This window comes from Canis lupus, chromosome 8 (genome assembly GCF_003254725.2).
Source record: "Canis lupus dingo isolate Sandy chromosome 8, ASM325472v2, whole genome shotgun sequence".
NCBI classification, from domain to species: domain Eukaryota; kingdom Metazoa; phylum Chordata; class Mammalia; order Carnivora; family Canidae; genus Canis; species Canis lupus.
In genome coordinates this window covers 34,315,313-34,339,089 of record NC_064250.1, presented here as the reverse complement: position 1 = coordinate 34,339,089, position 23,777 = coordinate 34,315,313, and the positions used below count along the sequence as shown (strand labels likewise).

At 39.1% G+C, this 23,777-nt stretch overlaps 1 long non-coding RNA gene across 15 annotated transcripts in view; it reads right to left on the bottom strand.

Moving 5' to 3' along the window:
* Window positions 1-23,777, bottom strand: part of LOC112657682 (uncharacterized) — a 176,008-nt gene that overhangs the window by 135,012 nt on the left and 17,219 nt on the right. For 7 of the 15 annotated variants that reach the window (XR_007412687.1, XR_004817845.2, XR_007412685.1 and 4 more), the window contains exon 3: window positions 7,927-8,009. The exons of 4 other annotated variants lie outside the window; for them this stretch is intronic. This is a non-coding gene — a long non-coding RNA (uncharacterized LOC112657682). Of the gene's footprint in view, window positions 1-77; window positions 655-7,777; window positions 8,010-19,824; window positions 20,003-23,777 lie in introns of those variants that run through there. 4 more of the 15 variants (XR_007412692.1, XR_007412693.1, XR_007412695.1 and 1 more) reach the window with 3 other exon arrangements.

Sequence of the window (23,777 nt, the reverse complement as noted above, 5' to 3'; positions counted from 1 at the left end):
ATGCACCAAAGCATGGAAAACTGAAAGCAAATCAAGATCCCCAGAATACATATTTGCCTTTCAGCATCACCTTGTACCTGTAGCTTTGCAAAACGACCGTTGCATGTGTTGGTTTTGAAGTCACTTTTGATAGGGGGAGGTATGTGCTGCAAAATACAGATAAGCACGAAATGAACCGTGGATGAAAATCTAGTAGTTCTGAAACTGAAAGAGAATAGTGGTCTCAGCATTGCATGTTTGTCCCTTTGCCAATTTAAAATCTTCTCTATTCCAAATGATGCCACCTGATTATCCCAATTTTGAACCAGCCTCTCCTGCATTTGTACTAGTTTATTGGTATGGGGAATTTATTTTCTTACTTACAAATTCTTAAGAAAAGTGATCATTTTCACACGTGTTCTCTGCTAGGATGCCCCAGCAATGGCAGCTATGGTCACACTGCTGATAAACTGGTTGCCCTTCAGTTGACAATGCCAGCTGCCTCTTGCTTCAATCATGGCTGTCCCTTTAAAAGTCAGAGTTTTATTTTCTTCCCTATGGTTGGGACCATGTGTTCTCCCCAGTGAGTTGGAGATTCTTTCCCTCAAACACACAAAGCATAAAAATACAAAACAATAGCTCTGTGCCCAAGCTTAATTCTAATTACATATTTCCCTGAGAAGGCATTAGCTATGAAAAAAGACCAGTGTATCTGCTTACAACTTGCTTGTCCTTTGATTATTGCAGAGAGATTTCCTAAATGGTTACAGTTATTATACCAAAACAAACTACTAAAAAGCTAATATTAGCTTGTTAATTTTTTAAAATTTTAAATTAATTTCAGAAGTGAGAATAAAAAGTGTAAGTTGCCTTCATTTCCCCTTGCCTAGTCACAAACTTTCCACATTAGTATCACGTAACAGTTTGCTGTGTAGTCTTTCTGACCTCTTATGACATATATACTTACGTGTATAAGTATATGTAGCAGGTGGAATAGTGCCCCCAGAAAACTCACATCCACGTGCAACCTCAGAGTATGATCTTACTTGGGAATAGGGACTTTGCAGATGTGACCAAGGAAAGGATATTGAGATGAGATCATCTAGGATTAGAATGAGCCCTAAATTCAACTGTAATTACCCTTGTAAGAGACAGAAAAGAAGATACAGATACATGCAAAAAAAGATATGTGAAGATGAGGGCAGTAATTGGAATGGTGCCTCTATAAGCCAAGGAACATCAAGGATTGATTACTTGCAAGCACCAGAACCTGAAGAGAGTCATGATGCTGATTCTCCCTCAGAGCCTCCAGAAGGAAACAACACTGCTGACACTTGATTTTGGACTTCTGACCTCCAGAATAGTGAGAGAATAAATTTCTGTTGTTTTAAGCCACCAAGTTTGTGGTAATTTGTTGTGGCAGCCCTAGGAAACGAATATAGTACGTAATTATTTATACACACACATATATACGTACACACAGCAATTCTTGTCTTGGAAAGTTTCCATAAGAATCAGTGGTTCCAGGGGAAGAGAAAAAAAATAAAACAAGACAAAATCAGAGAAGAAGACAAACCATAAGAGACTCTTAATCATAGGAAACAAACTGAGGGTCACTGGAAGGGAGGGGTGCAAGGAGATGGAGTAATCGGATGATGGATATTAAAGAGGGTATGTGATGTAATGAGCACTGGGTGTTATATAAGGCTGGTGAATCACTGACCTCTACTTCTGAAACCAATAATATATTATATAATAATTAATTGAATTTAAATATAATTTTTTTTAAAATTAAATATTAAAAAAAAGAATCAGTGGCTCTCAGCAGAGGCTGTATGGCCATATAGAAATAAACACATGAAGGTTGTTTGGGTTTCCAATAATTGGAGGATGCTAGGTGCATTGAGAGGGCAACATTCATGCCAGTCCTACACAATTAGAAATTGTTTAACCTTCCGCATGACTTTTGAATATCTCACCAGACATTTATGTAGGTGAAAAACCCACTTATAATTATTTGAGGCAAGGACATTATGTTGTTATACAAGTATACACAACCTATAGTTTTAATATGCATACATTTTCTGTATTTTCAAAAAATATGATCACTCTAAAGTGAGAGAATTCTGCATTTTCTTCTGTTTAGAATCATGTCTACACAAGATGTCTGCATTGGTAGCTTCTGTCTCAAAGTTTCAGACATTGCTATTTTATCTTTTAATTTCGTTGTGCCTGAACATTTACATAATTAAATAGATATTGTATTCATCAGGATTCTCCTGATTAATATGAAGTTTATAATAAGGAATTGACTCATGTGATCATAGAGGCTGACAAGTTCCAAGATCTGCAAGTTGGAGACTCAAAAAAGCCAATGGAATAGTTCCTGTCTGAAGGGCAGCAGGCTTGGAAACCAGGAAAAGCTAAGGTTTCAATTCAAATCCAAAGGTGGAGAAAAGAAAACATGCCACAGTTTGAAGGCAGTCAGGCAGGAGGAATTGCTCCTTACTTAGGTGAGGATCAGTCTATTTGTTCTATTCAGGCCTTCAACTGATAGAATGAAGCTCACCCACCATTAGAAAGGGCAATCTACTGTACTAGGTCTACTGATTTAAATGTTAATTTCATCCAAAAACATCCTCACAGACATACACAAAATAGTGACTGATCAAATAAATATCTGGCCACTCTGTGCCCCAGTCAAGTGGACACATAGAATCAATCATCACAAATAATAATACACAATAATTGCTTTTTTTCATTTTAACCATATTTTAGTTAAATGTTATATTGGTTTCTAAAAAACTAATTAAGGTTATATTGCCTATGAATTTTGTTTTACAATAGTAAAGAGGGGGGTGCCTAGATGACTGTCAGTTAAGTATCTGCCTTTGGCTCAGGTCATGATCCCTGGAATCAAGCCCCAAGTTGGGCTCCCTGCTCAGTGCGGAGTCTGCTTCTCCCTTTCCTTTGTACCCCCCTCAGTCCCTCTCTAATAAATAAATAAAACCTTTTAAAAAAATAAAAAAATAGTAAAGGGGACACTACAAAATATTCATTATAAAGTGAAGTCACTGGCTATTAGAGGGTGAAGAAGCACTCACTTGACTGTGCTACATTCAACTGAAATGGTTTAATAGTCCTCCATATGTGGACATACAATAACACATTTAATTAATTAACACTTTATTTTTTTTATTAATTTGCTATTACCAAAATATCATGGAGAACACCTTCATACATGTATCTTTGTACATTTTACGATATTTCTGTATAATAGATTCCTCAAAATAGAATTCCTCAAAAGAGTATGCACATTAAAAATGTTAATAGACTCTGTAACAGGGTAGGTGGTTCAAGAAAAGAACTTTCTCTTCAATTGAAATTATATACCAAAGACTATAAAACATATATGTAGAGACACTTTTGAAACAAGGATGGAAATCTGGAAGCCTCATCCATTCCTTTGTGGACTAAGGTGGTTCTTGGGCATCTCCACAGAGCTCTTTAGATGTCAGAACATAACTTGAAAACCACTGGCCTGGAATACAATTTACCCCTTTCTTGGTGGCTTTGGCCTTGTGAAGATAGCCCCATGAGGCTCTTCAATACCTTCTCTTCATTCTACCTGTCATCTAGTTCATTATCATCAGGTTAAGGGTCAGTCCATTTGTCAGGTGTATGGGCCAACCAGCTAGAATCCCCATGCTGCCTTTATTATTATTATTATTTGCCTTAGAAATATTCAAAATACACATACTAAAAAATACATAAATGTTAACATACAGCTTAATAAAATAGCAAATGTACATAGCTATATAGCCATTACCCAGATAAAGAACAGAACCGTACTAGCACACCATACTACACACAACCACCTCATTCCACCCCAGAGGTAACCACTGTACTGACATATATAGTAATCACTCACTTGTTTCTCTTTATACTTGTACCCTAGGAAATATCATATATAGGTTAATACATATAGTTTCTCTTTTTTTAGATTTTATTTATTTATTCGTGAGACACACACAGAGAGAGAGAGAGAGAGAGAGAGGCAGAGATGCAGGCAGAGGGAGAAGCTGGGTCCATGCAGGGAGCCCGATGTGGGACTCGATCCCGGGACTCCAGGACCACACCCTGAGCTCAAGGCAGACTCTTTAACCTCTGAGCCACCCAGGCATCCCACTATAGTTTCTTTTTTACTGTTTCAGGACTTCATATAAAGGGATAATACTGCAGCCATTTTTTATTCTTTGGTATAATATTATTTTTGTGAAATTTTAAATTTTTATGTGGTATTGCATATGGTTATAGGTTTTTATTTTAATTTTTATTGCTATGTGACATTCAATTCTATGAATGTACCATAATTTAATTATCCATTCTATTGTTGATGGGCATTTGGTTGTTTTCAGTTCAAGGCTATTATAAATAATGCTGCTATGAACTTTTCCATACATATCTTCTAGTTCACATAGTCTTGCATTTCTATTTCACAAATAGAGATAGAATTGCTGGGACATAGGATATGCACCTGAGCTTTCTATTCTGGGTTGTTTTACTAAGTAAACAACCAACTCTACTGGTTTTAAAAAGTATTTGTTCTGTAGATTACCTGATATTCACATGTAATTGCAATAATCAGTTCTCAAATATTTTCCATAATATTTAATAAAATGTGGGATTGTATAGGCTTTCTTTCGGTGTGAGGAAAATATTCTAAAATTAGTGGTTTTTAATTTGTATGGTTACCCAACAATAAATATACCAAAAACCTCTGATTTATATACTTTAAAAGAATAGATTTTATGGAATGTGGATTATTCTCAATTGTTATGAACAAACTCCCAAATGGCAATAAAAATTCAGGATTGTTGATGACAGAAGCAATATTATAGGAGACTCTTTCTTCTTCTTCTTCTTCTTCTTCTTCTTCTTCTTCTTCTTCTTCTTCTTCTTCTTCTTCTTAAGATTTTATTTATTTATTCATGAGAGACACACAGAGAGAGGCAGAGACACAGGCAGAAGGAGAAACAGGCTGTCTGTAGGGAGCCTGATACAGGACTCGATTCCAGGACCCCAGGATCACGCCCTGAGCCAAAGGCAGATGCTTAACCACTGAGCCACTCAGGTGCCCCTAGGAGATTTTTGTACCTCCAATCAACCTACCAAGAACTAAGTGTTGGGGGACAGGGCACGGAGTGGAGAATTGGGGTGGGCGTAGGTAAAGAAGTGGGACGGTCAGCAAGAAAGTGGTAGGCTTAAATGGTAGCTTAGAAAAATGTCATGGAAGCCTGTATTATCTGATTATGGGAAATAAGGAAAAGAAAATGGAATAGGACTGGGGGAGTACTTTAAGCAACAAATATGCTTAAATGTGCATGATTTTCTGATCTGCAAGTATCAGCTCTCCACATCCCAAGGAGTGTTAACATGTTCACAGAATGCGTGAAGAAAATCGAGTTTTAGGGCTGGAAGCCAGGGTCACGGGGTTAACATATATAAGTAATATTAATACTAACAATCACAGCTAACACTTACTATTTCACATTTATTTTGTATTTATTATAAGATTTCAAGTCCTGACTGTATCACCTATTATCTGTGTAAGCTTAAGGAAGCTACTTTGCTTCTCTTGACCTTACTTTCTTCATTCAGTAAGCTGCTAGTGTGCATTTCAGTTTCAGAAACTATGTCATGGGATTTGCCAGTCTCTCCCCTGCTTTACCTTAAAGAAGGGGTACCCAGCAGTAGATATGCCAGTTAGAAGGAGTGTACACTTATCTAGCTCTTCCCCATGTACACCCTCAACATAATCTTCTTAATGAGGTAAGGCTGCTGGCCAGAGACAGGAACATCCTGTCAAGATGTGGTCAAGAGAACACAGAAAACTGCCTTTCTGTTTGTAACTAGAGAAAAGGAGAAAATAAGAAAAATAATGTCTTAACAAATCATCCTGTCACACAAGCATCCCACCAGCTGAAGAATTCTAAGCAGTGTAACTACAAAAGCCCTTGTTCAAATTGTATGGTGTTGTGTATAGTATGAGAACTAATTTTTTTAAGTCCATAAAGGATTCTTTAAAATACATCTTTTTACCTTTTTTTTTTTTATAAGTGGGGGATAAGCTCATTTTTGTTAACAAATGAAGGTAAGTAACACAACTCATGTCAGTTTTGCTCATTTAAAAGGTCTAGGGACATGTAAAGTACCCAGAAAACTCCAACAGGCTGTTGCTATCAAATCAATCAAGATGGCTTCTTCAGGAGTTGAATATCACTCTATATAACACTTTTCTTCTATAAATGAAGGCCTTGTTTTACAACTGGCCTGGATGCTTCTGATTTTATTGGAACTATACTAAGAAGCTGGTTTGCTGTGAATTCCTGCCTTGTGGCTAAAGGTACACAAAGTCAACACAGTGCCTGAGCTGCTGCTAGATCTCACGCCACCCACGTCCCAGGTGGAATTAAATGTCCTCAAGTAGGCTACTTTGAAATTCTAGTTTTTAAAGCATGCTTTTCAGAGCAGCAAAACACAAATGACTGTGTGTATATTTACTGCACTTTATGCATCCCACATATAAAAGCAGTATTGAACATTTATGAGGGTTCTCCTCTGAAAAGCTGCAGATCATAATAGAAAGTATGTTTTTGCATTTTTACTCAAACCTCAGACTCCAATAGACTGAGGGCCTAATGGAGCCAAGGAAAAAGAGGGAGTTGGTTACCACAACATACAGTTTTCCTGGCACAAGTAAATCTGTCTCACTCACTCAGGCCTTGAGGCAAAGGAACAAAAGAACCCAAGCAGTTCCAGAACCCTTTGCCCACATCTGCCCATGCCCCTGCTCTTTTTCTGCACAGAGCAAGAGAAAGGAAAAATGAAGCAGGCGGTGCCCACGAGCTCTGCAAGATGGGATAAAAGGGAATACTGGTAACCTCTTCATCTTTTTCCACCGCACATCCAACACCTTTTCCTTGACTTTCAAAACTATTGTACACAGTTGAAATGGCAAAAGTCTAATTATGAGTGACTTTGAAATGTTTGCCTTAAGCAAGTCAACTTGTTTTCAAGGTACTCTAGTAGCAAATGTTCACTGCATTTATTGTTTGCAAAGTATTTGAAAATACTTAATGTCTTCCCAACCATCTTCTTGTAATAGTCAGGGTCCAACAAGGAAACCATTCTATTTTTTTTTTTTAAGGAAAATCCATACTTGGAAGTAGTTACAAGGGTGATAGAAGAGTTGGAAGCCAAACAAGAGATAGTGAAGCCAAGCAGAGATTAACAAAAGTAGAGAGACAAAGGAAGTATTGGAGTTTCCAGAGCCCAGAGCCAGGAGCTGGCACCACAGCAGACCTGTCCAGTGGGAGCTGAGCCAAAGGGGAGATGCAGCTACAGCTGGAGAAGCCATTCAATGCAGAGAGCTGCCCTGTGTGCACCCTTCCTCCTGTACCTCCACTCCCCAACCCCACCTGCAACCTCTTGCCAGTGTCTTGCAATGCCCAAAAGCCAGATGCCAACTGAACAGGAGAGTCTGGGAATTAGCCTGCAGGCAGGGCTGAGCCTCTCTGCCATGGAAAGCAGAGAAGGAGATGGGGGAATGAATATGAGGGCACATTGAGATCACATTTTTCTGGACCATTCTCTGGCTTCTCAAAGCTAAAGAAAAAATATTCCTAATATGAACTCTCTAGCTTACTGGATAATGGAGAAGATTAAGTTCTAAAGGCTGCAGCCACTAAATAAACTGCCTTACATTACCCCTACCTGCTAACTCAGTACCACTCACCTGTGGAATCATCAGTATCTATAGTTCTTCCAACAAAAGCTCTTGTCCAGTGGGACCCATTGTAGGCTCATCCAGAGGAATAATCTTTTTTTTTTTTTTTTAGTTTTTTTTTAGTTTTTGACACTGTGTCAGTATCTTCTCATACTTACAAAGGAACTATTAGGCAGCATTTTATGAGCTGTCACAAGGAAAAATGGCTGATGGGTGCTTTTGCCATGTATGTCTTCCAGAGCTTTGAGGGTAGGGAGAGAAAAGGAGGAAAAAACTAATGTGAACAAATGGTGAGATACATCTCCTGTCCTCTTTACTAGCACAAAAACACCCTATTCCCTTTCTTATTTTTTCCTCTCCTTTTAAAGAAGAAAGGATATACCTAAGAGAAATATTTGGACTATCTAAGGATGGGGAACAAGGGCAGTTCAGCCAAAAACAGCTGGAATGTATCTGCAATGGGAGTGGACAAAAAAACTGCTCTTTCTGTGCCATCAGTGAATCGTTGCTGTGAGAAAGCCAAAATAGCAACCTCTTTATCTCCAAAACAATTCTCCCTGAGGCCAGTTCCCAGCTTAATATGCATACCCAGGACACTTCCCAGCTGTCTGGCAGGGCTGAGCTGTTCTCTACTGACCAGAACCTCAGATCACAAAGGAAGCTGCCAAGTTCAAGGACTTCAACATCACATGCAGTAGAGGGGCACAGCAGGTCTGGGAAAGTCCTGTGAGATAAGCCACTACAGTGGGCAGTCTGAGTACAGAAGGAAACTATTGTCTTTAATATAAGTGACATAATTGGCATCTATTCAGCACTTGCTGTGTGCAAGGCTCTCTGTTATCTTACTGAATCTCCACAGTAGCTCTCTGTGGTCACCATTCCTACTTTCCCCATTTCATAGATGAGGATGCTGAGACTTTGAGATTACTTGTCCAGTACCTCAAGCTAATAAGGGGAAGATTTGAGACTCAAACCCATGTCTGTCTCTCCCACAGATCCAAAGCTCTTCATCACTTACTATTCTGCATATCAACTCTAAGGGAAGCTCAATGGAGAGTTTGCACATTCAGTGCTAACTAGCCTCACAAACAATCACTGACCTCATCACCCATGATTTACGGAAGAGTAAACAGAATCATTACTTGTTGGTTCTCTCTGTGCAATATCTGAATGCAAATGATCAGTGAACTCTTGCTCAGTCTTAATGACTGAATCATAGGATTTCTGCTGATGTTCTAGAAACTTCTATGTTCTGAATCTCTCCAGCTACCCAAACCCTAGAGAATAAATGCTCCATTTCTGCAACTTTTCTTCCCAGAGCTTCTCAGCTGGAATCCCAAAGATTGGAGTCTGTAGGCTGAGAACTTGGCCAATTCTGGAGTGACTACTAATCTCATCTTCAGGGAAGGTCATTTATCTTAATAGCATTTTGCTTAAGATCCATTGTATCTGAAATGGATATGATAGATTTCTACTCTTCTCCATCTGCTATTGCTAGACTTTGCTCTCATCTCTGCTGCATTGCTGGAGTCCAGATGGCTCATGTCTAGCATATAGACTCTTCTCCCTAGAAGTTGACCCTGTCCCTTGAATTCTTATATTTATAGAAGTAAAAAGAAAATAGATAAATACATCGCATATATTTTGTTACTTGTAAAACAAAATGGATAAATACATTGCATATATATTGTTACTTCCCTTTCCTGCGCCCACAGTTAGGGTGATCATTTAATTTATTGTCTGAACCAGGACAGTTAGAGAGTGAAAAAGAGGGCTAAGTTCCACGAAGACAACATGTGTAAAACAGAGCATCCCACAGTAGACAATGCTCATTGATCTTGTCCTTCTCACCAGTGATCCAGGCAACCCTTCAGAGATGAAAACCACATGTAATCATATAACTGACACCTTAGGACACTTACTGTTCACATGTGCATGCAACTCATTTCAATTTTTTGGCATAAATTGAGTGTTTATTCTGCAAATTTACAGATGAGTAAGGAGCTATTCACCTTCTAAAGAAAAGAAGGTGCTCACGGACAGATGAGAATCTAGTTCTGAAGAAAAGACAACATAAAATAAATAACTTTCTGAGTACCAATATTCTCTTCCATGAATGAATTTTCCGGGGTGAGGGGATCCCTGGGTGGCTCAGCGGTTTAGCACCTGCCTTTGGCCCAGGGTGCGATCCTGGAGTCCTGGGATCAAGTCCCACGTCGGGCTCCCGGCATGGAGCCTGCTTCTCCCTCCTCCTGTGTCTCTGCCTCTCTCTCTCTCTCTCTCTCTATGTCTATCATAAATAAATAAATAAATCTTTAAAATAAAATAAAAAAAGAATTTTCCTGGGTGAGTGAGACCAGGGAGCAATTTGCAAAGCAAGTTAGGCTTGAAATTGAATATTCCACTGGATTTCACTTAGAAGTGATATGAAATATATTCAAGATTTTAAAGTCAGAAAGTCCTGGATTCAAGTTGTGAAACTACATTTAGTTGTGTGGGGAAAAAAAGGAAAGTAAGAAGTTAGTGCCAAAGGAGAGGTAATATGCTTTAAAAGTAGAGAAAAGGAAGAGAAGAATTCTGTTCAGGAGATGTCTGTCTCACTGTGCTCCTTTATATAATTTCTTCCTAAAAATAATACTTAGTTAAAAATAGCAAAGAAGTACAAATAAGGAAACAAAAAAGAGATCCACAATCCTATCCTAGATCAGCATTGCTGATATTTAAAAACAACAACAAAAGGAATATAGATAAATGATCACAAAGTTCAAATAGTACAGAAAGACTTAAGAAATAAAATTCTCTTTCTCCACCCCCGGAATCACTCCCTGAAGTTCCCTCCTCTAGCATTTTCTTGTATACCTTTCATATATATATATAAAAAGGCATTTATCTGCATGTACATGTTCTGTACCTTGCCTTTTTCTACATAATAGTATATCTTGGAGGAACCTTCTATTTCAGCACATACAAATCATTCTTTTACCAAGAGGAAGAGTCCATCACTAAGATTATAATTTATTTCACAGCCCTTTTCATTTATTTGTTTTTGCTACTATAAACAATGCTGTGGTGCATATGTGAACTTCTTTAAAAGAATGTAGCTTAACTTCATAGGCTTACTAAAAGTGAACATTAGAATATGCTACAGGTATTTATTTGCACTTGTAGGTCTCTGGAGTTTATTCATTTTCTCTCATTGTCTGTTCCTGCTAGCTTCTCCTCACTTCTAGTTTCCTGTGTCCTTAATCCTCTGGTTTTTGGCAGGCCATCCTATCTCCCATGGTTTGCCTAGCCCCCATGATGATTGAACTTCATTTGGACTTGCTGTCCTGGCCTTGCCATTGGCATCCTCGCAGGACCTATCCACCTGTCTCCATCTGCCCTCTGGCTCTACAACCATAAAATGATGAAGCATCCATTTGGACACTTGTGATATTGTGATTTATAAATTATAAATATATATTTGATCTTCATCCTGATTCTGGCATAGAGCTACTGAAACCCTTAGAATTTCCTAAGTGACAAGAGCATTGAAGGTGACTTTTGTTATGTTAATAAGGTAACTTTTGGGATCTTCCTAGATCACCTAAGGATGGACCAGGTCACTAGAGGAACCAACTGTGGTGAATAGAGTTTTGGAACTTTCAGTCCCACACCCTGTCCCACACCCCCTCCCACACCCCGGGGAGAGGAGTGGGGCTGGAGACTGAGTTCAACCACCAATGGCCAATGATTTAATCCATCATGCCTATGTAATGAAGCTCCCATAAAAACTCAAAAGAATGGGGGTTCAGAGAGCTCTGGACTGATAAACACAAGTAAATTTGGGGAGAGTGGTATACCTGGTGAGGGCATGGAACTCCACACTCTTTCCTCATAACTTGCCCTATGCTTCTCTTCCCTCTGGCAGTTCCTGAGTTATTTTGTTTTATAATAAATTGGTAATCTAACGAGTAAAATGTTTCTCTGAGTTCTGTAAGCTGCTCTAGTAATTAATTGAACCCAAGGAGGGTGTTATGGAAAACTTCAATCAAGCTGTAGCCAATAAGAAGCACAGGTGATTACTTGGACTGGTGTCTAAAGACAGGAGAAGGGGGTCAGTCTTGTAGGATGGAGCCCTTAATCTGTGGAATCTGGCCTGGTCTCCAGGTAGATAGGGTCAGAATTGAGTTGAACTGTAGGACACTCAGCTGGTATCTGAAAATTGCTCAGTGGTAAGGGGAAACCACATGTGCGCACACACACATGAATTTGGGTGCCCAGAATCATTAGTACTTGAACCTTATCAAGTACTCCTATTAGGTGAATGGGAATTTGACAGAAATGTTTCCAAGAGTGAAACTCTAAGTATCCTTTAAAGGACTGGGTGGATTTTAAAAGGTAGAACAAAGTCCTCAGGGGAGAACTAAACAATTTCTCCAAATACTCTGCAGCACATGACTCTATATAAGGCAGATATTCTGTGAAAAGTCAACTAGTTTAGCATGATTCCTTTAAGTGCCACATTAGTACCTGGAGTCCTGTTTAATGTGAATTAAATTGCAATGAATATTCTCAAGCCAGACAAACTGTCTGCAAGATTATTGAGGGCCCACAGAGTGCCATAATGACCTAGAAACAAAGGCTCAGAGGCATTGATCAGGAGCTTGTATTGAGCTGGTCTCTTGGGAGGATTCAGATGCAGGGTTAAAGATTTTATGAAGAATTATGATTCTCAGTGATGAATGAAAAAAAAAGCTAGAGCAAAACCACCCTGCCAAAAATGAAAGAGTGTCTTAAAGACTTGACAACAGTGGCAGTTCTGCCTGCCAATGCTGTAGGATAAATTATGAACCACACAGCAGTTCAGAGTGGCTTAACGACAATTACTGGATGATGAATACATACTTGGAAATGCTACTATTTCTGCAATAGCATAATGATATCAAATTAACAAATTCTAGTTTATTCTTCTGTCTGAGGGTATGAGGATACAAATCAATCAGTTAAATATGTATAGGTACAACCCTACTTGTTGAAGATCCCAATGTTCTATAAAGACCTTCTGAGTAGCATCCATCCACCATTTTTCCATGTTTGGAAAAATGTAGACTACATGACCAAGGATGGATGGTCTAGATTTCATATTTACTTAGTGTGGTAGGAAGAATAATCACCCCCTAAAGATATCCAGGTTCAAATCCCCAGGACATGTGAATATGTAACCTCACATGGCAAAGGGACTTTGCAAATGTAATTAACTTAAAGACCTTGAGAGAGGGAGATTATCTTGGATTATCTTGGTGGGTCCAGTGTAATCACAAGGGTCTTTATAAATAAAAGAATGATGTAATAAGAAACTCAGAGTCAGAGAAGGCGATGTGATGACCATAGAAGTAGAGGTTGGAGTGATTTGAGAGAGGGGCCATGAGCCAAGGAATGCAGATGGTTCGCAGAAGTTGGAAAAAGGCAAAGAAATGGATTGTCCCTTAGAGCCTCAAGAAAGAACATGATGCTGCCAATACCCTGATTTTAGTCCACTGAAACTCATCTTGGGCTTCTGACCTCCAGAACTGTAAGAAAATAAATGTTTTAAGATACTAAATTTGTGGTAATTTGTTACAGCAGCAATATAAAACTAAGACACTTAATATCTTTCATTATTGTTTTCTTCTTTTCTTTGTCTCATAAATTCAGAGTCCGAATGCCAAGTCCAATACTGAAGGAAAATTCAACAAAGCCTATTTAACAAAGCATAAAAAAGATATAAAGATCCAAATGAAAGAAAGATAAATATAAAATAATACTATAATTTTTAACGCCATATTAGCCTAGAACCAACTTTGGCTAGTTGATAATTCAATTTATTTAAATATTTTCAGTATCTCTTACACACTCATATTAAATTTACCATAGTCCCAGAAGAGAAATTTCTTCTATGCATTTCATGGATATCTGAATATTTTAAAGGCAATAAATTTAAAATTTTAGGATTTCAAAACTTATATTCAGATGTTGTGATGGATTCTTTTGAGGATTCTCCATTAACTTCCCTGATAATTTCCACCTCTTTGGGAGTTGCCACTTGACCTACAGGGTTTAATCCCTCCTTCTAGCCAATATGAATTGGAATAAGGGCAGGCCACCAGGAACTCCTGACCCACTCTAGGCCAGTTATTTCTCCTGGGAATCTAGAATTTGAACTGTAAGATTCAAAGTCTGGGAATTGGAAGCAGAATTACTTTAATGCCATAATAGAGAAGCTCCATAAGTTCCACAGGTGAATGTTAAGCCTTCCTATGCCTGGTTGTTAAAGTCTTCCTTGGATTCTGTAAGACACTCTATGTGGCAATACAATTTGTGTAAGTAGCAGCAATTCTCACCCTCCCTGTACCGACACTGTTGCCACAGTCCTGAGATTTGCAGCTCCTCTCAGTGATGGAATAGATTTACCTATCCCTTGAATCTGGGATGGCCTTATGACTTGCACTAAATGGTGGAATGCAATGAAAATGATATAGAAGTCTTCACGACTCCTCAGTCTATCTGTTGTCTGTCTGCCTGTCTTTCTCTCTTCTTCCTTGTTTACTATCAAAACAGGTTCAGTGTAGTCTTCAGGGTAATTAGACACATGTTACCCACTCATAGCCTTAGTTCCAGTCAAGAACCAGTCAACCACTAGACATGTGAATGAGACATTGAGGATATTCTAGATCTGCCAGTCCTCTTTTGACCTACCAGCTGATCACAAATTGATGAGCAAACCCAGGCAAGACTAGCCAAACCTTGCCCAGATGAGTAGATCTATCCATGTGACTCATAGATGTACAAGCAATTTTTTTCACCATTTTAAGTCAGGGTTTTGGGTGATCTACCATGAAGCAATTGAGACTACTATGACATTACAACAAAACACAGTTCCCACCCTCACAAAGTTGACATTCTAGTGGGCATTGTGGGAGATGTGAGGAAGCAGACAATACACAAACAAAATGTAAATATATGGTACAACAGATGAAAAATTAATAAGTCAGTATTGGAAAAATAGAGAGTATGGTGTGAAGGGAAGAAATTAGTATCTTCCAAAGAATGAAGATGAAAAGTATCTCTATAAGATGACATTTAAGTAGAAACTCAAAAAGAGTGAGTAAGCCATACAAATATCTGAAGAAAAAGCATTCCAGGGGAGCCTGGGTGGCTCAGCGGTTTAGCGCTGCCTTCAGCCCAGGGCATGATCTTGGAGATGCGGGATCGAGTCCCACATCAGGCTTCCTGCATGGAATCTGCTTCTCCCTCTGCCTGTGTCTCTGCCTCTGTGTGTGTGTGTGTGTGTGTCTCTCATGAATAAACAAATAAAATATTTTAAAAAAAAGAAAAGAAAAGAAAAGAAAGAAAAGAAAAAAAAAGAAAAGAAAAGAAAAGAAAAAGCATTCCAGATAGAAGAAACAGCAAGTGCAAAAGCCCTGAGGCAAGAGTGAGCCTGGCATGTTTGTGAAATAGGGAAGCTTTCTGGAGCAGAGAGGTAAGACAGAGACCAGGGAGAGATCAGAGCAGTTGCCAGGGCTCAGATCATGGTAACCCTGACAGTGATGATCAGGATTTTGTGGATTTTACTCTCAGCAAGATGAGAGGCAATTAAAAAGGTTCAACCACAGTAGGTAAGTGAAAGGAAACACATTTTACAATGCTCACCCTAGGTGTAGATAAACTCTAGATAGAAGAAGGGAGACCATTTGGAAGGCAGCTGCAATACTCTGGTAGAGATGATGGTGATTTGGACCAACATATTTTCTGTTCCTACAGGGCTCATCACAGAATTTGCAAATGTTTGAGTATGGGATGTGAATTAATGAGGAGGAAGGGATCACTGGAAGGTTTTGGCCTGATAACTGAAGGGACAGATAATCATTAATGGAAATGGAGGAAAGAGGAGGATTGAGGAAAATCAGGACTTTGGTTCTGGACATACCAAATTGGAGAGTGGTTCTAGCATTCAAAGGATAACATCAAGCAGATAGTCAGCTGTATGAATATGGAGCTGAAGTCAGAGCACTGAATTAGAGACATGAATTTGGAAGTCATTTGTGTATAGCTGGACTTAAGAGACCTGAGTCTGAGAGAAATCCTTCAGAGAGAATAGAGAACAGAAGCAGCCTTGGGGCTCCCTAATGATCATAGCCAGGAAGACAAGAGGAATAGGTAAGAGTTGACAAGGTACGAGAACCAACAGGGTTTCTGCCAATAAATTCTCTTCTCTTTAACCTAGCTTAAGCTAGTTTCTGTTATTTATGTAATGGGATAATACACAGATTTTAAAAAGAGGTTTTCCTTTCTAAAAATTATCCCTGTTGCCCTGTGGCTCTCTATGTGCTGGATCCAGAGCATCATGGATGCACAGGGAGGGCAAACACAAAGACCTCTCTGACCAAGCGATCTTTTTTTTTTTTTTTTTTGTCATGGTGGGCATAATAATCCAAAACCAAAACATTTTTTATTTGTGAGAGCTAAGAGTATGAGAAAGAAGTGGTTTTGTTTTGATTTCTAAAGAAGCTGAGCCAGAGCCTAAGGTAGATGGTAGAGTCCAGTAGGATATAATGCAGGATAGGGATTAAGGGCAGTTTCTAGCCCTATCCTCACCTCCCTCCTGCACCCACCACCCCCTCTTAGTCCCCTACCCCCAATCCTGGCACTGGAGGAAGATAAGATCACCTCCAGGGCAGGAAAAAAGGAAAAAGACTGGAGAGAGAAATCTGGAGCTCTGAGATGTTTGTGAGGAGCCTTCCCAGCCTGCTTTTCTCCACTGTCCGTCCACACTGATCAAAGTTGAAAGCCCTGCTGGGGTGCGTGTGTGTGTGGGGGGGAGCAGACAAAGACCCCCCCCCCCCAGGCAAGTTTGAAAACCCCTCAGCCAAAGGACTTTGTTCTCCACTTCCTAGCTGGGGTGCTAACAGGACTAACTCACAGTGCCTCTCACACCAATTCAGGAGAGTGAAGTGGACACGGTGGCCCTGTGTATTTAGGCAGAAAGAGCCTGGACTACTGGATACCTCCCCTGGTCTCCTCTGAATTCTGCAAGCCAGTATGCAGCATAGATAAGATTCACTGATTTCCTCATGTCCCCAGAGTTATCCAACTCTGGATATGGAGTTGGCTACAAGTTGGAGATGGAGATGTTGGAGATAGCTACAAGTTAAGTGTCTCCAGGTCTGCAAAGGAGTCACCAAGGCCAGGGGCAAAGTCCCAAACCAAGGCGTCAGGGTGGAGAGTTCAAAAGCCCAAGCCACAAGGAAGCCTCAGCTGAGGCTGGGAGAAGCAGTGGGGACAATGAGAACCACAGGAGTCTACCTCTCACCACCGGTGTGGGAGACCAGCCTGAGTTAGGTGAATTCCATTACAGGGAAATTCAGTTACATCTGAGCTCTGGTGACACATTTTTAAAGCAGGATGCCTGCTGGAATGGAAAAAAAAAAATCCCTGCTTAATCTAGGTATCAAATGCTAGTTGTACATTCTGCTTATTCAACAACTAACCAGATATTCTGTAAATTCTACTGAAAATATTTTGGTGATGTTTTTGTCACTAATAATCGAGTGCTCTCCAGTTGGTGGTTTAAAATTTATTTTTCCAGGGGTGCCTGGCTGGCTCTATTAGTAGATATGTGACTCTGGAATTTGGGGTTGTGAGGTCAAGCCCCACACAAGGTAGAGAGATTACTTAAAAACAAAATCTTTTAAAATTTCATTTTTCCATATAAATGATATTATAAATAGTGGTTGGCTTCCCATATTAGTTCATTAAGCCTATGTAATCCATAATATAATTGAATTATAACTAGTCTAGTTGGTGCCAGGGTGGTATAGTGAAAGGGTGTTACAAATGCCTAGCACCACAGTGGATCCTCAGCTATATATTTAGCTTTTCTGAGCCTCAGTTTCCTTACATGTAAAAAAGAGATAACAATATCTTTTCTTGTAGGTTTGTTATAAGAGTTAGTAACAATTTCCCTAAGATACCCAAATCTTCAGTTGTAAGAATTAGTAAAAATTTCTATAAGGCACCCAAATAATTTCTGTAAGATACTTCAAGTCTTAGCAATTGATCTTGGCTCAGCGTTGGAAAAAATGAAATGATTGAATAAATCTATTCTAAGCTACGGATTGTTCATACCCCTTTAATCCCCATAGAAGTATTTGCACTTTTAAGTGAGAAAGATCCCTAATTTAATTAAATTCTAAATAAAGGGATTTTCAGTAATTCTTTTAATAAGGAAGCCAACTAAAATTTAAACTACCGTGAGGGAAAGTAGTTTGAGAGAGATGAGCACCCTCTAGCAAGATGTATTTACCTGTTCAAGCTAGCCTAGGTCCTCTCTCTTAGGATTAGTTTAGGCTGCATATACCAGAAAAGCCCTAATAGATTTTAACAAGATAGAAGTTCATCTCTCTCATACACATAAAAGGAATCTTGAAGTTAGTGACCCCAGGACTAGTATGGCTACTTTATAAAGTCATCAAGCTCCATAGCTCCTTTGCTACCCTTGAGAGTGGGTCTTGAACTCACTGTACAGTAAGGCTGCTAGAGCACCAGCCATCATATCCACATTCTGAGCAGCATATGGAAGAAGGGGCAAAAAATCAAAACCACTTCTTGGAAGTTCCTACATAATAATTTCACCTGCATTTATTAGCTAAACTATAGACACATGACCATGACCATATCTAGCTGTAAGGACAGCAAGAAACACCCTTCAGTTGAGTTTTGTCTTCAAAATAAATTTAGGGTTCTATTACCAGGAATGAAAGGAAGAAGAGATGTCAAAAATAAGCAACCAGCAATCTCTGTCACAGCACTATTAAATGTGTAATTTAGCTCTTGCTTCTCAGTTGTAATTTCCCCCTTTTATACTCTGCTCTGTGATGATGGAGATGGGACCCTGCAAACTCCAATCTGCTTTGCCAGAGAATTCTAGAGAGAGACTAGAAGAACCTTCTATTATCCAGCTCTACTTCTACTTGATATTGGCAGTTCTTTCCAGGAGCAGCTTGCCATTTGCCAGAACTCACAGACCAGCGTCCTCTCTCCTCACTTCATGGTACACCAGCGCCAGGCTGGCACCCCTACCATGGACTGAACTGTGTCTACTCAAAGCTCATATGTTAATGCCCTAACTCCCAATGTGACAGCATTAGAGACCAGGCTTTTAGGAGATAATTAAGGTTAAGTAAGGTCATAAGAGTAGGGTCTGAATCCCAATTCTCTCTCCCTACTAGCGGGGCACTCAGGAATGGCCATGTGAGCACAGCAAGCAGGTGGCCATCAGCCAGCCAGAAAGAGAGATCTCATTAGAAACCAACTATGTCAGTGCCTGGGTGGCTCAGTTGGTTAAGCAACTGCCTTTGGCTCAGGTCATGATCTCGGGTCCTGGGATCAAACCTCACATTGTCAGGCTCCCTGCTTAGTGGGGATCCTGCTTCTCCCTCTCCCTCTGCCCCTCTGGACTCACACTATCTCTCACAATCTTTCTCTCAAAGAAATAAACAAAACCTTAAAAAAGAAAAAAAAAAAAGAAAAAGAAAAGAAACTGACTATGCTGGCACCTTGATCCTGGATGTCCAGAACCAAGCAAATAAATTTCTGTTGTTTAAGTCTCCCAGTTTGTGGTATTTTTTCTAAGGCAGCCCAAGCCGACTAACATGGCTCCCTCCTCAGAAGCCTGTTTTCAGAACTACAGGGCCCATTCTCCAATGCCTTCCTTTGCTCCTCCAGAACTGGGTGGGGGCAGGGCAGTAGCTATTTTCAGTAGTTGCCACCTTTTTGATCATTTCTGTCCTATTTTTGCCTTTTAAGTTCTTCAATGTCTAGTCAAGTCTTCATATTAATTTTTTTCACCTGTTAAAATAAGTGGCTATGGTTTCTGACTCTTGACTGAACCTTGACTGATACAATATGAACAGCTCCAGGTCACTCCCAGCCATGGCTACACACACCTAGATGTGCCAGTGGCACTTTTCCCAACCTTCATTTGCCCCAGACACATCTCTACCAAACCCCATCTGCCACTTCATACTTTTGCTTACCTTTGCCTCACAGTGGTCTTCGATCTAGATTCTTTCTCCCTTTGCCCAGCTGGATGATGTAGCTGGGTTTTGGTTCTCTTCCTCTATAAAACACAAATTCTGATATTCTTGCCTAAGAACTGAGCTGCACTGCTTTCCTAAGTCCCATGTTTTCCTGGATGGGATAAGGGTCATAATCTAAAATTATACACCCAAACCAGCTCCCTTTATCAAGCTGTTTTTTTTTTTTTTCAAAGTTTTAGAACTTTCTACTTTTATAGCCTGCCAAGTTCTTCCAACAGTTCCAATCTGTTCTCCTGATGGAGGGAATCCCTTGGAGAAGGTAGGACACTTAATGTAAGAAAACTAATTAATTAGTAAGGCAGGTATTTTATGTTGGGAGTAGCCTGAAATAATTGTGTACTTAGCTATGCAATTAAAGAATAATTTCCAGGCAATACATCATCTTCACACATTTTCAGGTTGCTTTCATATTCAAGATTTCTTTTCTGCCTCATCTTTTCAATGCTTTATTTATTTATTTATTTATTTTTAAGATTTTTAGCTTATTTATTTATTTGACAAAAAGATGGAGAGAGCCAGAGAGCGCAAGCAGGGGGAATGGCAGGGGGAGAAGCAACCTCCCCACTGAGCAGGGAGCTTGACTCGGAGCTCAATCCCAGGACCCTGAGACCATGACCTGAGCTGAAGGCAGAGGCTTAACCAACTGAGCCACCCAGGCGCCCTTCAATGCTATATTTAGATTGAACGTGTGTCCATGTATTGGAGGCCATGGAACAATAAAAAGTTTTTGGAGAGTCTATCTTTCCTTCCACAGTACTATTCCATTACCTCTGCTTCTCTTCTTAGGCTATCTGGTTTATTTTAACAGACTTTTCTTTCCTATCACTATAAATCCCACAATCACTAAAAAATGCTAGGGAATAAATAGACTCTTTCAAGACTCCTTCAAAGTGCCCTCTTATCAGGTTATCTTGTATAAGATAATAACATTTTAGGCCCGATTCATGTCATGAATCTTGTCTGCCTGAAGAATACTTCTTGTAAACATGTTTTTATAGCCTTAGGCATGGGTGAAGTGGGAGGCTGAAGAACTAGTCACTGATTTAAATTTTCTTGCTTTCTCTGTGGCTGAAAAAAAAGAAAACTCTCATCTATGTGGCAACAGAAAGAGCTAGATTGCAATATGCAGACATTTTCAAAATATCTAGAAAGCCTCAGGACTGATGATGATCACACTGATTCAATACAGTGATCATTGTAGCCTCTGCCAATGTCTGTTTTTCTGTGTTCCTAGAGAACACTGACATCCATACCCATGGGGGTTATATTTTTCAAACCAAAGAACAAAATACACTATCAAATCAGTGTGAATTTCCTAATTTATACAAATGAGGGTGATAGAGAAATAACATTGGACACGACTGTCTCAAGAAATTCTATTATGGCTGCAATTTCCTTAACAAATGGGCAAAACACACCAGGCAAATCAATAAAGGCTTTGCAGAAGGTTTGTTTTACTTTAAACACATGAGTTAGCACACTTTTTCTGTAAGCGGCCCTAAAGCAAATACCTAAAGCTTTGTGGACTGCATTGGTCTCTGTGTTTGTTTTTTTATTATTATTTTTATTATTGTTTTCATTTCACTTCATTTCATTTCATTTCATTTCATTTCATTTCATTTCATTTCATTATTTCATTTGAGAGAGAGAGCATGAGCACACAAGCAGGGGTAGGAGCAGAGCGAGAGGGATAAGCAGACTCCAAGCTGAGTAGAGAGCCCAATGCTAAGGCACAATTTCACAATCCTAAGATCATGACCTGAGCAGAAATCAAGAGGTGGATGCTCAACAAATAGAGCCACCTAGGCACCCCAACGGCTTCTGTTTTAACTAGTAAATTTGGCTATTATAGCACAAAAGCAGTCACAGGTAGTGTGTAAATGAACCAGTTTATTCTGTGTTCAATTAACACTTGCTTTTATAAAAACAAGCAGGGGGCCCTTTTGGCCCATGGATCACGGTTTTGCCAACCCCTGTTCTAGGATATCCAAGAATATACTTTTCTCTTTACATAAAAGAAAGCCACCAAAAAACTATGCCACCAAAAAAAACTATGTTCTGTTTTCCCAATATTCTGCATAATTACCTACACATGTTATACCTGTAAAAACTAAAATGTAGTCCTTTTTCTTTCAGCTTCCTGAATTGAGGCAACAAATTTTTATGCCCATAGAGAAAGGAATTTACTGCCATTTTGTCATTTTGTATTTGCTAGTGTTGTATATCAAGGCAAGACATTATAACTAACGGGATATCATTTATGGGCAAGGCCTGGGTTCTGACTTAACCTTCCAAAAGGGTAAGTGTAAGAGCATTCCAGGCCATTACAAACCAAATAACCCAACAAGGACAGGTGAAGGCTTAATGCCTCTAATGGTACTCAGGATAATCAATCAGCCAAGACAAATAGAGAAGACTGTCAATGTTATGTTGATGAACTAGTGGGTGGTTAAAGGGAAAAAAAGGAGTGGGTTAAAGGAATATTTAAAAGTGCAACAAAGGATGAAATTCTTTCTAGACCCTTGAGGCAAAGGTTCAAGTTCAGGGTTGAGGTTAATGGGGTTCACAGAGAAGAGGCTTCATCTACTAGATCATAATGATCCAGTCTTATGGGATATTTTTTGTTGTTGTTAAATCACCACCTTTTAAACACCTAACCATAAAATAATCGTGGTTGAAGTCCTTGGAGTGGGAAAAATAATATTAATAGCTAATATTTGAGTGTTTGCTCTTGTTTTACATGTTATCATATTTAGTATTTATTAGTATACCCAATTTATAGGTGAGGAAACAGGCTCAAAACGGTTAAGTAATTTGTTCAAGGACACATGGATATGAAGAAACAGGATGAGAATTTGTAAATGGGTCTGTCTGACTTAGAATCCCATATTTTCAATCTCTACATTATCCTATCTTCTCTCCTCACTTCTTGTTGATGGTTAAATCTTCGGGTCACCAAAGATTCTGAAAGTTATTTTTAAATAGATGGTAAACTAAGTTCTAATGTTCATGTTTCAAAGACACCCAAGATCAAACTCTGCACCTACTGAGTTGCTTAAAATTCTGTTACTGAGAGGAGGGTATCTTAAACTTGGACATTTTTATCCTGGGCCAGAAAAAGAAAGGAAAGAGATGGCAAAGGAAGAGTTTAGCAAGTTGAATATTTAATTAATTTCATTAAATATTTAATGTAATCAATTTGTTCCCATAAAAGTTTGGACAAAATATTATAGGGCCAGCACATTGATGAAATTAGAATAGAAAAATGCCAGGTTACATAAGGTACTTGATGGTAGTAACAGAATTCAGTCAGACACATAATGAACAATTTGAAAATGAATATATATGTTTGCATATGTATATATAAATTTTTAAAGAGTATTCCCTTTATTATACCCAGCTAGTCTCTGGAAGGAGCATTCATCTTCCTAATAAGGCATTATTTCTTCCTTTCTGCTACCTAACACATGTCTTACAAGTCCTAGTTACAAATTAAAAATTAATATGCTGTTTGTATCACCCCATTCTCTGAGATGGTTTTCATCTCTGACATATATCCTGCTTCTTCTTTTTTATCATAGAATTTGACATATTGGGGGATCCCTGGATGGCTCAGCGGTTTAGTGCTTGCCTTCGGCCCAGGGTGTGGTCCTGGAGTCTGGGATCGAGTCCCACATCGGGCTCCCTGTATGGAGCCTGCTTCTCCCTCTGCCTGTGTCTCTGCCTCTCTGCCTCTCTCTCTGTGTGTCTCTCATAAATAAATAAATAAAATCTTTAAAAAAAAAAAAAGAATTTGACATATTTATGTAAAACTGAGCCTAAAGTCCAGTGCTGTTTTCCTAATTTGTCTTTACTATTTTATCCCATAGGTTTGGTTAATGACAGCCACC